Raw genomic sequence first — 16,664 nt, 5'->3', positions numbered from 1 at the left:
TTGTTTCCAATCCCCATGATTGAAGAGGCACGCACGACACCATCCACATCAATGGAATGGCTGTTGAGTGTGTCTCCAGTTTCAAGTTTCTGGGGACCCATATCTCAGCGGACATGTCCTGGTCCACCAACACCTCCTGCCTGGTCAAGAAGGCTCACCAGCGCCTCTTCTTCCTGAGGACACTGAGGAAAAATCAGCTATCCTCGACTATCCTGGTGAACTTCTAACGCTGTGCAATAGAAAGCATCCTGACCAACTGTGCAGCAGTGTGGTATGGGAGCTGTACTGTTGCAGAGCGTAAGGCACTGCAGCGGGTGGTGAAAGCTGCCCAGCACATCACTGGGACTCCACTACCCACCATTGAGCACATCCAGAAGAAACGCTGCCTACATGGAGCTCCCAGCATCCTTAAGGACTCTTCCCACCCAGCCCACAGACTGTTTCCTCTCCAGCAGGCGCTTCAGGTGCCTCCGGACCAGAACCAGCAGACTAAAGAACAGCTTTTCCCCCAGAGCTGTCTCTTTATTGAACTCTAACCCTCACTGACAGACTCTCCTCTCCCTCCTCACACCTACCTCCATGTTGTTATTCTGTTATTTACTAGACTGCAATGTTCACCTGCACTCCTGACTGTTACTATTGTAACTGTTTACATGCATCCTGCACTACTAACTATGACTGAATATTGATTTGCACTGCTGACTGTTTATTCACAGCACCAATTGTTTACATATACATTTGCAATACCGTACTTTAACTGTAATATGCAATTACCTTCCACTGCACTTTAATTTAAATAGCTTCTGTCCAAACTTTATTTATTAATTTTATAGTAATAGCTACCTGTACATATATTCATAGTACATGTAAACTGTTATAATAACAGTCCTCTGTATATTATGCTATTGTACATATCTGTAAAACTTTATTCATAGGAATATCCACCTGTCAGGGCAGTCAAACTTTTTTACAGTAGCAGGCCACACACTATCAGGTAGGAGGGTGCACTTATGCCGGTGCATATGATGTTATCATCATCATGTTTTAAAAAGGTAAGGTAATCTCCATTTGCATAAAATAAGTTTAATTTGAATTACTAACACCACATAAAACAGATCAGATTAGGTGAAGTCTATTCATCTTATTATTGTTATTCAGTTCTGTTCTAAAAACAATCGTAACATTTCTTCACGAACCAAGTCGAATTTTAATGATAAAAATACAGGGTTGGAATTTGAAATTGAATTTACATGTTGAATTTATTTCAGTCATATTGCTCTTTCGAAATCTCTTATCTCAGTTTAATTTCACTTGCACTCATCACACACATGATATCATATCATCGGCGAGGATTCTAGAGACGAACACAAAATGCATCCCCTGAAAAACTTTGACAATTTGCTGCTATTATATTATATGTAATATTGTAGATTTTTTGGAATAAAAAGCTAACAGATGTGCATAATCAAAAAATATCAGAAATACAATTATAGAGCATTCAGTATTGTAAGAAAGCCCACACTGTTTCTGGATAAATACATTACTGTATGAGTTAAGTTCTATTCAGTTTTATGCCTCTTTCCTTGTAAGTTTGAAATGTCCCATGCTCCTGAATGCACCATAGCTTTCTGACGCTCGTGAATGCATCACACTGGTCTATGAACGCGGTGCTGTGCACGTTTGATCTCCCGCTTAAAAAGCTTTGCAGTTTCAAAACTCACGTGGGCTCTCACGGTTTTATTGCACTTTTCGGCATAACGCCGGTCTGTGTTTTGATCGGAAAAGTAGCATCTCGGTTGGAACAAGGAACCCAATCACTCGTTAATGTTGCTCTGAGTGGAGACAGATGCAAAGGTGATTTTTGGGATGTATAATCGGGGAAAAGTAGGCGGCGGCAGGAGCTGCTATAGACGGCGATTTGCCGCCGTTGACCGGCTACTTTTGACTGCCCTGACCTGTATATTATATTCGGTACATATCCAGCTGTACATTTAGTTCACAATACTAGTTATCTATATATTATACACATAGGACAAATCTATCAGTAAAATTCTGTTTATAATAGTATCCATCTCTATGTTTATTCAGTAATAATCCATGTCCTGTACTTATGGAACCATTGTTTATCCTGCACTTTCTGCTATTGCACTTCTGGTTAGACCTAAACTGCATTTCGTTGCCTTGTACTTGTACCTGTGTAATGACAATAAAGTCTAATCTAATCTAATCTAAATGTTGTAAATTCCTGAATCCTCCTGACCCTTTTTTGATGTGTAACAATAAAGGCAAAAGGACAGAGATGGCCCGGCGCAGATGATCCCAGACTGCCAAAGAGTAAAAGTTCTCCGTTAGGGTTTATCCTCTGTCCTCTATAGAACAGTCTAAACTTATGTTGTGTGGTTTTCGTTCTAGGATAAAAGGGGTTATTTATAATAACCCTATCAGCCCTTCAGCCTGGAACAACATTTCCTCACTTCTTCAATTTCAGAGGAAATAAGACAAAGGTTGTTTTTCCAGACTTTATTTTCTCAAATAAACAGGTTTATAAATGACACATCCAGTTTACTTCCAGGAATATTAACTGCTATGTTGGTGCTTCTTCCCAGAACGTCCTGCAGGTCCAGACCTATGGGGCTAAAATAGTAGCTTTAACATTTGCAAATGTGTGTGGAGAGTTGTGTGTCTGTATCTCGATTTGTGCGTGTGCAGTGGGATTTGTAAATGTGTGAGAAGATTTGAGTGTCTGTACAACAATCTGCAAATGTGTAAAACTACTTGTGTGTAATCCGTTTTGCAAATGTGTAAAAAATCCACAAATCTGTATTCAGATCTGCAAATGTGTACAGAGATTTGCAAATGTGTAAAAAATCCACAAACCTGTATTCAGATCTGCAAATGTGTACAGAGATTTGCAAATGTGTAAAAAATCCACAAATCTGTATTCAATTCAATTCAATTCAATTTTATTTATATAGCGCCAAATCATGAAACATGTCATCTCAAGGCACTTTACAAAGTCAAGTTCAATCATATTATACAGATTGGGTCAGATTATACAGATTGGTCAAAAATGTCCTATATAAGGAAACCAGTTGATTGCATCAAAGTCCCGACAAGCAGCAGTCACTCCTGGGGAACCGTAGAGCCACAGGGAGAGTCGTCTGCATTGTACATGGCTTTGCTGCAATCCCTCATACTGAGCAAGCATGAAGCGACAGTGGGAAGAAAAACCACCCATTAACGGGAAGGAAAAACCTCCGGCAGAACCGGGCTCAGTATGAACGGTCATCTGCCTCGACCGACTGGGGTTACAGAAGACAGAACAGAGACACAACAAGACAGACAAACAAGCACAGAAGCACACATTGATCTAGTAATCTGTTCTACATTAGATGGTAGTAGCGGGTGAGCCGTCTTCTCTGGATGATGTCACAGTTAACAGAACGCCAGACCAGGTGTACCTACTATGAAGAAAAAGAGAGAGAGCAAAAAGTTAAAAGCTGAAATGACGACAGTCATTTCAATGTAATACAATGCAAAACTGGAGAACAGTAGACTGAAGAACAGTAGAAATCAGTAGAGTGAGAAAATTAGACCCTGATGTCCTCCAGCAGCCTAGGCCTATCACAGCACAACTATAGAGATAGCTCAGGGTATGAGCCACTCTAACTATAAGCTTTGTCAAAAAGGAAAGTTTTAACATTAGTCTTAAAAATAGATAGGGTGTCTGCCTCACGGACCAAAACTGGGAGTTGGTTCCACAGGAGAGGAGCCTGATAGCTAAAGGATCTGCCTCCCATTCTACTTTTAGAGACTCTAGGAACCAGCAGCAGACCTGCAGTCTGAGAGCGAAGTGCTCTGTTAGGAACATACGGGGTAATCAGAGCTCTGATATATGGTGGAGCTTGATTATTAAGGGCTTTATACGTTAGAAGGAGAATTTTAAATTCTATTCTTGATTTAACAGGAAGCCAATGAAGGGAAGCTAAAATTGGAGAAATATGATCCCTCTTGTTGATTTTCATCAGAACTCTTGCCGCAGCATTTTGAATCAGCTGAAGACTTCGAACTGCATTTTGTGGACTTCCTGATAGTAAAGAATTACAATAGTCCAGCCTTGAAGTAACAAATGCATGGACTAGTTTTTCAGCATCACTCCTGGACAGAATGTTTCTAATTTTGGCGATATTCCGGAGGTGAAAAAAGGAAACTCTGGAAACCTGTTTAATATGGGATTTAAATGACATGTCTTGGTCGAAAACAACACCAAGATTTTTAACTTTATTACCAGAGGCCAAGTTAATGCCATCCAGATTAAGGGATTGATTAAGAACTTTATTTTTTGAAGACTCTGGCCCAAAGATTACAACTTCTGTCTTGTCAGAATTTAAATGCAGGAAATTTAAAGTCATCCAGCTTTTGATGTCATCAAGACATGACTGCAGTCGAAGTAACTGATTGGATTCATCAGGATTTATGGATAAATATAGCTGAGTGTCATCAGCATAACAGTGGAAATTAATCCCATGCTGTCTGATAATTTTGCCAATCGGAAGCATATATATAGTAAATAGAATTGGTCCAAGGACTGAACCCTGTGGTACTCCACAAGTGACCCTAGAGTTTGAGGAAGATTTATTATTAACATGAACAAACTGGAATCTGTCCGACAGATAAGATTTAAACCAGCCTAATGCTTTTCCCTTAATCCCTACAGTATGCTCAAGTCTTTGTAGGAGAATATTGTGATCAACTGTATCAAATGCAGCACTGAGATCTAACAGGACAAGTATAGACACAAGTCCATTATCTGAGGCCATGAGAATATCATTAGTGACCTTCACCAGAGCTGTTTCAGTGCTATGATGAGCTCTGAAGCCTGACTGAAACTCCTCAAGTAGGTCATTACTTTGTAAATGTTCACATAGTTGATTAGCAACTACTTTCTCAAGAATTTTAGATAAGAAAAGAAGATTAGATATAGGTCTGTAATTTACTAACTCATCTTGATCAAGAGATGGTTTCTTAAGTAAAGGTTTAATAACAGCTACTTTAAAAGCCTGTGGTACATATCCATTTACCAAGGATAGATTAATCATGTCTAAAATAGTGCCACTGATCAAAGGGAATATGTCCTTAAACAACTTGGTTGGGATTGGGTCTAACATACAGGTAGAAGGTTTAGATGAAGCTAAAATTTTAGATAGCTCAGAAAGCTCTACTGCTTTTAAACAGTTCAGACACTGCGCAGGTTCTAAGGATTCCTCCAATGCTGCCTCACTTACTGAGGATGAGGTAATCATGTTTGGGAGGATGCCAATTATTTTATTTTTAATGGAATCAATTTTATTTATGAAGAATCCCATAAAATCATTACTGCTAAGAGCTAAGGGAATGGATGGATCAACAGAGCTGTGGCTCTGAGTAAGTTTGGCAACTGTACTGAAGAGAAATCTAGGATTATTCTTATTCTCCTCAATTAATAATGAAAAATATGCTGCTCTAGCTCTGCGAAGGGTCTTGTTATACAACAATAGACTGTTCTTCCAGATTAGGTAGGATTCCTCTTGGTGTGTAGAGCGCCATTTTCTCTCCAATTTCCTAACATTGTGCTTCAAGGAACGCAGCTCTGAATTAAACCAAGGAGCCAGCTTCCTGTGAATAATCACCTTCTTTTTCAAGGGAGCTACATTGTCTAATGCAGAACGCAATGACGAAGTCATACCGTTTACAAAGACATCTATTTGTGAATTGGAAGAAACAACATTGCTGCTATCTGCAGGGCATTTCTGCAATACGGAGGATATTAAAAAGGGGACAGACTCTTTAAGTTTTGATACAGCATTATCCGATAAAGATCTACTATAATGGAACCCTCTTTTGGGGGTGGAGAACTCAGTTAGATTAAACTCAAATGTTATTAAAAAATGATCAGATAGGACAGGGTTGTGAGGAAATACTGTTAATTCTTCACAATCAATGCCATATGTCAGAACAAGGTCTAAAGTATGGAGCCGAGAGTGCGTCGGTTTATGCACATTTTGAGCAAAACCAATTGAATCTAGGATAGTTTTAAAGGCTACACTAAGGTTATCACATTCTGTGTCAACATGGATGTTAAAATCACCCACTATAATAGCCTTATCAGTATTTAACACCAAATCAGATAAGAAATCTGACAACTCATCCAAAAACTGAGTGTAAGGGCCTGGTGGACGATACAAAACAACAAACAGAAGAGGTTTTATTGCTTTGCAGCTTGGATGAGGGAAACTGAGGGTTAAATGTTCAAAAGAACTGTAGTTATTAATTGGCCTGGGACTAATTAATAAATCAGACTGAAAGATAGTTGCCACTCCTCCTCCTCTTCCCACAGATCTGGGAATGTGGAAATTTGAATAATTGGAGGGAGTTGACTCATTTATACTAACGTAGTCCTCTTGTAGCCAGGTTTCTGTGAGACAAAACAAATCAATCTGTTTATCAGAAATCAATTCATTAACTAACAAAGTCTTTGGAGGGAGAGACCTTATATTTAATAGACCACATTTAATTGTTTTATTTTTAGGTTCAAGGTGAACCGTATTGATTTTTATTAGGTTTTTATGATTTGTTCCTTTTAGATAAGTTTTTGATCTGTTAAGTTTTGGCCGTGGGAAAGACACCGTCTCAATAGGATAATGGATGGGTAACAGTACAGAAGCTGCAGAGAGGTGTGTTAAACTACGGCTCTGCTTCCTGGTCTGGACCCTGGATTGTCAGCATTTAGGAGGACTAATAAATCCGGCCAGATTTCTAGAAAGAAGAGCTGCACCATCCAAAGTAGGATGGATGCCGTCTCTCCGGATCAGACCAGGTTTTCCCCAGAAAGTTCTCCAGTTATCAATGTAGCCCACGTCGTTTTCAGGACACCACCTAGACAACCAGCGGTTGAATGATGACATGCGGCTAAACATGTCATCACTGGTCAAATCAGGCAGGGGACCAGAGAAAATTACGGAGTCCGACATTGCTTTAGCAAACTCACACACCGAAGCAACACCAACTTTAGTGACCTCCGATCGGCGTGATCGGGTGTCATTACCGCCAGCGTGAATAACAATCTTACTGTATTTACGCTTATCCTTAGCCAGCAGTTTTAGGTAAGATTCTATGTCGCCCGTTCTGGCCCCTGGCAGGCATTTAACTATGGTCCCTGGTGTCTCTAGTGCCACGTTTCTGACTATTGAGCTCCCAATAACCAGGATCGGCTTCTCAGCGGGTGTGTCGCTGAGTGGGGAAAATTTATTAGAAACGCAGACGGGTCGGTGGTGAACTGGGGGCTGAAATCTAGAGCTATGCTTCCTACGAACTGTCACCCAGCCGGCCTGCTTACCCGGCTGCTCGGGTGCTTCTGGAGGACCACTAAGTGAACTAACGCTAGGTCTATGTGGCTCCGCGCTAGCAGAGGGGCGGCTATCAGCTGGTCTTTCCATAGCACGGAGCCGGGACTCTAATTCTGACACCCTCGCCTCCAAAGCTACAAAAACACTACATTTATTACAAGTACCATTATCACTAAAGGAGGCAGAGGAATAGCTAAACATCTGACACAGAGAGCAGGAGATAAGGGGAGACTTAGTCAGAGACGGAGAAGCTGAAGTAATAGTAGGAGAGGAAGCCATTGTGGAGCTAAGGCTAGGCTAGGCTAAAGCTAGGCTAGCGCCCTTCTACCACGCCAAGAGAGCAAACCGTGAAACACGAGGAGTTCCCAAGCGTGATGTGCAGCAACAGAAAATGTTTTAAAAGTGCTTATGTGTTAGAAACAGATGTTACAGCAAAGAGATTAAAGATAAAAGCGAGAGAATCTGGAGCAACAAACCGTTGCTCACGCAGTGAAAACAGGAAGTGATACAATACGCCTTACCGCAAATGTGTACAGAGATTTGCAAATGTGTAAAAAATCCACAAATCTGTATTCAGATCTGCAAATGTGTACTGAGATTCGCAAATGTGTAAAAAATCCACAAATCTGTATTCAGATCTGCAAATGTGTACAGAGATTTGCAAATGTGTAAAAAATCCACAAATCTGTATTCAGATCTGCAAATGTGTACTGAGATTCGCAAATGTGTAGATCAATCTGTAAGCACACACAGAGACACATGTGTCTGAAGTGTTTTTGCTTCAAGACCCAGAAATACAGACAAATCATTGGTTACAAGTCAAGCGGTTTTTCGGTTGGCTCTCTTTACACACGTGATTTTTGCTACTGTTCTGCCGCGTGAGATGCACAAATGCGTGGAAGGATTTGTATGCGTATCTTTTCGATTTGTGTCCCCTTGCGCAGACTCACAGGCTCAAAGGCTCACATACTGCCCTGAGCGCAGGCTCACAGGCACACAGGCTGCCTCTTCCGGCTGTGGGAGGTCACGTGACTTTCAAGGATTTTACCAAAGCGTTTTGCTTCCAGACGGCTGATAAGGCAACTTGTTATAACTATATAACTTTCTCCCTTTAACGGCAAAGGTTTCTTGTTTTAATGAGAGACTTATCTTGCTAAAACCAGATAATTGTCTCCTCATAACAACGCAACATAACCCGGCATCAGCTCGCGGGATATTTGAGTGTCATGGAGAAGAGGAGAGACGGAGGGGCGCCTTTTATTTCTTTTTAAAAAGTCGTCATTTGTCGGAGGAATGTATTTCTGCACTGAGGAGTGACAAGGTAAGTCGTGCATATACAGCAAGTCCTCTACTTGAAATTTTATCAATTCGGCAGTTATTTATATTTAACAACTATGCTATGGAAACAAGTTGCAGCCCTGTAGTACAGTCTCTGGCTCTGTTTACACGGTGAAAACAGGTTTGCGTTGCCTTTGTACTCTCCATTTACACACTACAAGGTTTAACTGTTGCTTAGGGGGGGCTTTCAGCTATAGCTGTGGGTTTATTTACAACAGTTTGCAGCCGAAACAGTCCTCCGCCAGCCGCTGTTTTCTTCTTCTGGGCAATTTGACCCGGAGCTTCAAAAATCACAGCGCTACTAGTGGTGCGTCATGGGAATTACACCGTTTAAGTACTCTGTAAACAGGGCCTGTGACTGCAAAAGTACCTATGCCTTTATGTATTTGAATTAAATGTAATTAAAATAAATTTTAATTCGACACTCGTAAGGCTAATTAAAAGTATGTGTATTCTACACAATAAAAGTGAGGCTAGATAAAGCTACATTTATCCATATTTTATTGTGTCAAAACAAAGTGATGAATACAGAGCTTTCTAATGTGACTATTCACAAGCCAGTAAAGGACAGCTATTTATATCAGATCCATTAATAAACCCAGTCAACTACTGCTTTATGCTTTAATAAGGAGAAAAGCAAAAACTGATAATCGATTATTATTGCTGCAAATTCAAAAGTTAATATCAGAATTTATCAATAAAAGCACCTGGCAGGAAGGCACAACTGTTCTCAGTTTATTAGTTGTTGCATTTGTTTTTTCTGATGTCTTTTTAAACTTACTCAGAAAAGAAAACAAATCTTAATCAACAACATTGTTGCATTGCAGTCTAGGTTTGAGCAATTAAACATTGATCCAGTCTAACCTTTAATCACAATTTTAAACAGTAGCTATTCTCCTTCTGATGGGAATTCTGTAAAAGTACTTTTTAAAATTCCCATAAACAAAAACATCAAGGAGGACCAGGATTAAGATAGCTACATTAAAAATACAGCCAGAAAATCATGAATGTTCTCTTTTGCATCTTAGAATGCCTGTGCATTTGATCTGACACAAAACTTTGAATTTGGAATATTTAGCTTCTCACATTTAGCATAACTAAGGTGCTCAATTTTTAGAAAGAGTAAATTAATTGTTATTTTTACCTTTTGTTTAAAATAAAAAACTTGAAAGAACGATAACAAAATCTCTGCTGTGTTTACAGGTTGGCATCTCTAAAGCTGAATACATGGATGGTGCTGTCCAAAAGTTACTGCTGGATATTTTGTTTCAGAGGTTGAGAAAAGAGGGGGTACCACAGCCAGAATTCATATCGACATGGAGACAGAGAATGGTACAATGAAAGACATTCAAAGATTTTTGCGTCTTGATGACAGCTATCCTGAAAACTACTTCATTGTGGGATCCAGCACCCACAGCCAGCACATCAACAGCCAGTACTGGATGAACCTTTTTCAAAAACTGAAGAATACAGATTACTTTACTGGTGACTTCTTGGATAAGCAGCCAATTCTGCTCACCTGTTTAAATATCACTGAGGTATGTTTGAATGTAAAAGATAAATACTATATGATATATGCTTTTAAATATGGAGTATGTACTTTAAGAACTTGTTTATTTTCTTGTCTTTCAGGAAGAACTCTTAAAGTGGTTCACTTATGGAACATAATTCGTAAGATTAGAGATACTATTGTTCCAAGTTGCCGGTCCTACATGATGTATACCCTTCCACGGCTTTTTGGTGAACAAGACAATCTCAAACAGGTTTCTGAGCAAGCGGCGGAAACTTGCACAGTCCAACGTCTTCAGAGGACCGTTCACACGTGATGAGACAGTTCGAAGTATCATACCTTCTGATGACAGAGAACTTTCTTCATGCACCGTCCACACATGATGAAACAATTGAGTTATGCTTATTTTTAAGAGCTTATATACGCACAAACCTGTGACACGTGTGATATTTTCTTGTAAAAAAAGAGTTTGTGGAGCAAATGACCTTGTGAGCCTGTCCAGAATGAACCTGTCACTTTCCCACACAGTCAGAATTAGGCAGCTGCAGACCCCACAACCCATAAAGGACAGGCAGTCAAAGAAATACAGATGGAGGGGAAAAAAACAGACCTCTGTTTTCTTCGATTCCCATGTACTTAAAGGTTTCATCATGATGTACATAACTTTTTGAATTTTGCTGCTAGGTTTTATATTTTCTGTGATTCTTGTTGTGTTTGACAGCAAATATATGCTGCTACATATATTAGGACAATAACAAGAAATCTAACTTCACATTTGCCTTGTAATCTGTCATGTAGGACAAAATGTTTAAATGACATGTTCTGTAAACCCCTCCACTGCTCCTCATATTCAAGACATACTTTTTATATTTATAACAGCAAGACTTATAGTTCTCTGTTACTGAACACTGAGACCCAAGTTATGTACTGTTTGACAATGACGATATGGTCGAATGATATATGAAAACCTTTAATGAATCTTTGGTAAAAACCCATTACAAAATAAAGTGTTATGGTTTGTGATCAAACCAACTCATTCTTTCCTTAGAAACATAACATTATACTCCAATGTTACATCAACTCACAGAAGAACATACATTAAAAGTACCTTTAACAAGTGCTCTGAAAGATCCTTTTGAAAGGAAGTTTTCTACCTCCAGAAGATGACCAAACTAGAACATGATCTATGAGTATTAAAAAGATCAATACATGGATCTCAAAAATGAACATGAGAAAATCCTTTTACATACAACAGACAAAAGTCTTTGTTAGAAATCTGGGCACTATTGCACTCAAAGTATTTATCAATTTTACAATCAACTTTGAAGAATATAAAAGAAAAATAATGCCCTATGGAAAGAAAAGGAAAATCAGTACAGTTTAAACACATGCTTCAGAATTTTAACCTTAAAGAAGCTTTATAGCAACAGCAATAATTTGACTTCAAAACTTGTATTTCACAATGTTGTTGGAGTAATCTTTTTAATCAGTATTTTTGCTCTATATCTTTGTCAGTAAAAACAAAAGCTAACTGACTCTATTGTGGCTCACTTCCATATGTTCCTGAAAACATGACCATTTTGAGTCAAATGGTAAACTTTCTTTTGAAATATATTACATAGTGGTATTACCTGTAACCAAAAACATTTTAGATCAAATTGGACTTTTTCCATGAAGATTTGCATGAAAAGAGTTTTTCAAGCAATGTCTGTCGAAGGACACCTCTTTCACCTTTCCCTTGGAACTCGAAGCAAAATCTCCAGGTGGCAATTCTGTCAGCATAGGTGGGAATGTAGATGACCAAGCTCTCATCATCCATGCTTGCTATAGCTGATATGTCTACAAGCACAATGAAATTATGGTTAATATAAAAAAAGAAATAAACTAAAAAGACTCTTTTAAGCACACGATTATTAATCTTTACAGCAGAATTTATGATTGTATGCATGACATGTTTTAAAAAAAATTAAGCTGCTTATCCGTATCTCTATATCTTTTTGTCAGCCTATCTCATTAACATCCATGAAGAACTTTTGCAGTCACAGGCCCTGTTTAGAGTACTTAAACGGTGTAATTCCCATGACGCACCACTAGTAGCGCTGTGATTTTTGAAGCTCCGGGTCAAATTGCCCAGAAGAAGAAAACAGCGGCTGGCGGAGGACTGTTTCGGCTGCAAACTGTTGTAAATAAACCCACAGCTATAGCTGAAAGCCCCCCCTAAGCAACAGTTAAACCTTGTAGTGTGTAAATGGAGAGTACAAAGGCAACGCAAACCTGTTTTCACCGTGTAAACAGAGCCAGAGACTGTACTACAGGGCTGCAACTTGTGTTTCCATAGCATAGTTGTTAAATATAAATAACTGCCGAATTGATAAAATTTCAAGTAGAGGACTTGCTGTATATGCACGACTTACCTTGTCACTCCTCAGTGCAGAAATACATTCCTCCGACAAATGACGACTTTTTAAAAAGAAATAAAAGGCGCCCCTCCGTCTCTCCTCTTCTCCATGACACTCAAATATCCCGCGAGCTGATGCCGGGTTATGTTGCGTTGTTATGAGGAGACAATTATCTGGTTTTAGCAAGATAAGTCTCTCATTAAAACAAGAAACCTTTGCCGTTAAAGGGAGAAAGTTATATAGTTATAACAAGTTGCCTTATCAGCCGTCTGGAAGCAAAACGCTTTGGTAAAATCCTTGAAAGTCACGTGACCTCCCACAGCCGGAAGAGGCAGCCTGTGTGCCTGTGAGCCTGCGCTCAGGGCAGTATGTGAGCCTTTGAGCCTGTGAGTCTGCGCAAGGGGACACAAATCGAAAAGATACGCATACAAATCCTTCCACGCATTTGTGCATCTCACGCGGCAGAACAGTAGCAAAAATCACGTGTGTAAAGAGAGCCAACCGAAAAACCGCTTGACTTGTAACCAATGATTTGTCTGTATTTCTGGGTCTTGAAGCAAAAACACTTCAGACACATGTGTCTCTGTGTGTGCTTACAGATTGATCTACACATTTGCGAATCTCAGTACACATTTGCAGATCTGAATACAGATTTGTGGATTTTTTACACATTTGCAAATCTCTGTACACATTTGCAGATCTGAATACAGATTTGTGGATTTTTTACACATTTGCAAATCTCTGTACACATTTGCAGATCTGAATACAGATTTGTGGATTTTTTTACACATTTGCAAATCTCTGCACACATTTGCAGATCTGAATACAGATTTGTGGATTTTTTTACACATTTGCAAATCTCAGTACACATTTGCAGATCTGAATACAGGTTTGTGGATTTTTTACACATTTGCAAATCTCTGTACACATTTGCAGATCTGAATACAGATTTGTGGATTTTTTACACATTTGCAAAACGGATTACACACAAGTAGTTTTACACATTTGCAGATTGTTGTACAGACACTCAAATCTTCTCACACATTTACAAATCCCACTGCACACGCACAAATCGAGATACAGACACACAACTCTCCACACACATTTGCAAATGTTAAAGCTACTATTTTAGCCCCATACAGACCAGCTGACGGCGTTGACTCCATGAGGTTAACTCAGGACTCAGGATGCATTTAGACACCAGAAGATCAGGAAAAAATCAAATCATTAGGAAGAAAGCTCGGGATTGATGGTTCAAAAAGTGCTTAAAAAGGTTTTCAACCCCTTTAATGTTTGATCCTTCTATTGCTTTTAAATATCAATATATATTAAATATCATGGTCAACAAATTTTGGCTTTTTTTGACAGAAAAAAAACTTTAACATAAACGTGAAAACTTATTTAATCAAATAATGTGTATGTTTATATAATTTTTTTTCTAAAAATGATTAAAAAATATATTACTGTACATCATTTACTGAGACATTTATTTCAAGATATACTGATTGATTGATTTTGTCCCTTTTGGTCCTTCACATGCCTCAGGGATCACATCCACATGATTCTGAAAATCATTTCACGACGGCCAACTCGGTGTCTTGCGACCCGTTCAGGGGTCCCGATCCCTACTTTGGGAACCCGTCAGTGGCGGCTGGCCCATAGGGGGCGCTCGGGCGCTGCCCTCCCTAGATGTGGAGGGGAGAAGTCAAAATATAAATAGATTTTAAAAGTATTATTAATGTCAGTTTTTACTTAATAGTGCGTGGCTACATGTGATAAGAATTATTAAAACACTCCTACTAATAGACTATCAATTGACTCTCATTTCATAGTGCATTTCTACCAACAGAACACATCATTTCTCTTCTTCTACACTAGTGGGGCTGTGACTCAAGGAGCCCTACAAGTGTAGCGAAATAACCAATCGTATACTGTTGCTAGAGAAGATTTATAAATATTTGGCCAATCAGCATAGCCAAAATGAATGGGTTTGGGGCGCCTGGAGTCGTAGCCCTAGCTGCACAGTGATAGGTGCACTTCACGCGTGACGTCACGAGCTACATCCGCGCTACATCCGGGTAACGGTGGTCGGCAAACACAGCACTGTTTTCGCTTACCAGCGTGACAAAACGGGTGAATTAGAGCGTACTTTTAGTTTATTTTTGGAATCTAAAGAATGCCTACGACTTGTGCTCCCGGTTGCACACAGAGGCATTCCAAATCGTCAGATGTACGTTTCTGTCGTTTACTGAAGAAAGAAGAAAGAAATAGATAATTTCAATGAAAAGGACGCAGGCAGACAATCCCAATGGACTGTGGCAGCCATTATACCACGACAGAATTTACAGTCTACACTTCATCTCCGGGAAATACAACTTAATTTTGCACTAGTCATTGTTCTACTTAAATCATTATATAAATAAAAAAATAGGATATATATTTAAGTCAAGACGTAAACGTTCGTTTCGTAATAATATACGTACATGTACAATGTACGCAAACCCTCTGACATGAGTCTGTGAAAAGGATTAGTAAGAGAAAACCTCCAAAATAACAATGTTTTTTATTAATTAAATGCTTACTGTGGAATCGTAGTAATTTTCAGACTTTTAATTTAAATGCATGTACTGGGTTAGGCAGGGAAATCTATTGGCCAGCTCCACCAAGATTTTTTTTTCACCAGCCGCCACTGGAACCCATGCTGTAGTGTGGTAGAGAAGCAACAAGTTAATAAAAATGAAGCTTCTCAGCTCCAGTAGCTGAAGTTTGGTCTGGTCTAATTTCTGGTACAGGAAGTGAGCGGGTACATCAATATTCAGTTATCATGGAAACACCAAAAAGAAATATTAAAAAAAATCACATTTTCTCTCACATGAGACCGGACCGGCCCTCCAGGCCAAAGACTTGATCCAGCCAAATAATTTTCCTTTTTCTTAACTCTGTGGTAATTTGTGATGGTAAGAAGTCCTGTCTGTATTACAGTGTGGTGGTTTGCTTAGTGGGTTTCAGTCTTTTTTCATGGAGCGATTCCATTGGTTCTCTCACATTGATCTTGTGTTTGTGTGAGACGGGATCTGAGTCTGATTATTGGTATCAGATGAGTGACTTTAGGCAACTTTAGAAAAGAAGCTGTTGCTTCTTCTAAATAGGGTAGTTCACGCGTGACGTCAGCGCTACATCCGGGTCCCGCTGGTAGGCAAAAAACAGAACTGTTCTCATCTACTACATGACAAAACGGGTGATTTAGAGCGTACTTTTAGTTCGTTTATTTTTGGAATCTAAACAATGCCTACGACTTCTTGTGCTCCCGGTTGCACAGAGAGGCATTCCAAATCGTTGGATGTACGTTTCTGTCGTTTACCGAAGGAGGAAGGACGAAGAAAGAAATGGATATTTTCAATGAAAAGAGCGCAGGCAGACACTCCCAATGGACTGGGGGAGCCATCATACTACGACAGAATTTGCAGTCTACACTTCATCTCCGGTAAATACAACTTAATTCTGCTCTAGTCATTGTTCTACTTAAATAGCGGCGGAGGGGAGGTGGCGATCGCTCTACGGGCCGGAGAAGCGGCTGCTGCTCCAGACAGCGGCTCCATTACGCCCCCGTTCACGCGCGCTAGTACTTCTGTGTTTACGCTGCAATGTCGCCGACACCTCCGCCCATTTTAACAAGACAAAAACACCAAAATAATCCGTAGTGAACAATGTTTTTTTTTAACCTACCGGGCCTGCTGAGACGCGGTCTGTGTCCGACTCCGCTTTCTGCTGTTACACAAACATGTCTGAACATCCATCCATCCATTTTCTGACCCTCTTAATCCCTCATGGCGTCGCGGGCGTTGCTGGAGCCTTTTTCCTGATATAAAATAATTGTAGCCGTCCAGTGGTTTCAGGGGCTTCCGTGCTCTCTTGTCCGTACTGGCCTGCGTGTTTATAAAGCAGCTGTATATGTCGCGGTACGGAACACTTGACCAGGATTTCACAGACTCGCTCCGTCCCTTCAGGCTTTTGCTGTGTGGATCTGGCAAT

The 16,664-nt window shown here is 39.7% G+C and overlaps 1 long non-coding RNA gene across 1 annotated transcript; it reads left to right on the top strand.

Annotated features, from left to right (window-relative positions):
* The first annotated feature begins 8,664 nt into the window (after positions 1-8,664).
* LOC118560595 lies at positions 8,665-11,005 on the top strand. Its single transcript, XR_004929463.1, has 3 exons — positions 8,665-8,706; positions 9,927-10,261; positions 10,356-11,005. It is a non-coding gene; the product is annotated as an uncharacterized LOC118560595 (long non-coding RNA).
* Positions 11,006-16,664: the final 5,659 nt, after the last annotated feature.

Source organism: Fundulus heteroclitus, unplaced genomic scaffold (genome assembly GCF_011125445.2).
Source record: "Fundulus heteroclitus isolate FHET01 unplaced genomic scaffold, MU-UCD_Fhet_4.1 scaffold_46, whole genome shotgun sequence".
In the NCBI taxonomy this organism is placed as follows: domain Eukaryota; kingdom Metazoa; phylum Chordata; class Actinopteri; order Cyprinodontiformes; family Fundulidae; genus Fundulus; species Fundulus heteroclitus.
The sequence above is the reverse complement of the archived record's forward strand: the minus strand, read 5'-3'. Positions and strand labels throughout refer to the sequence as shown.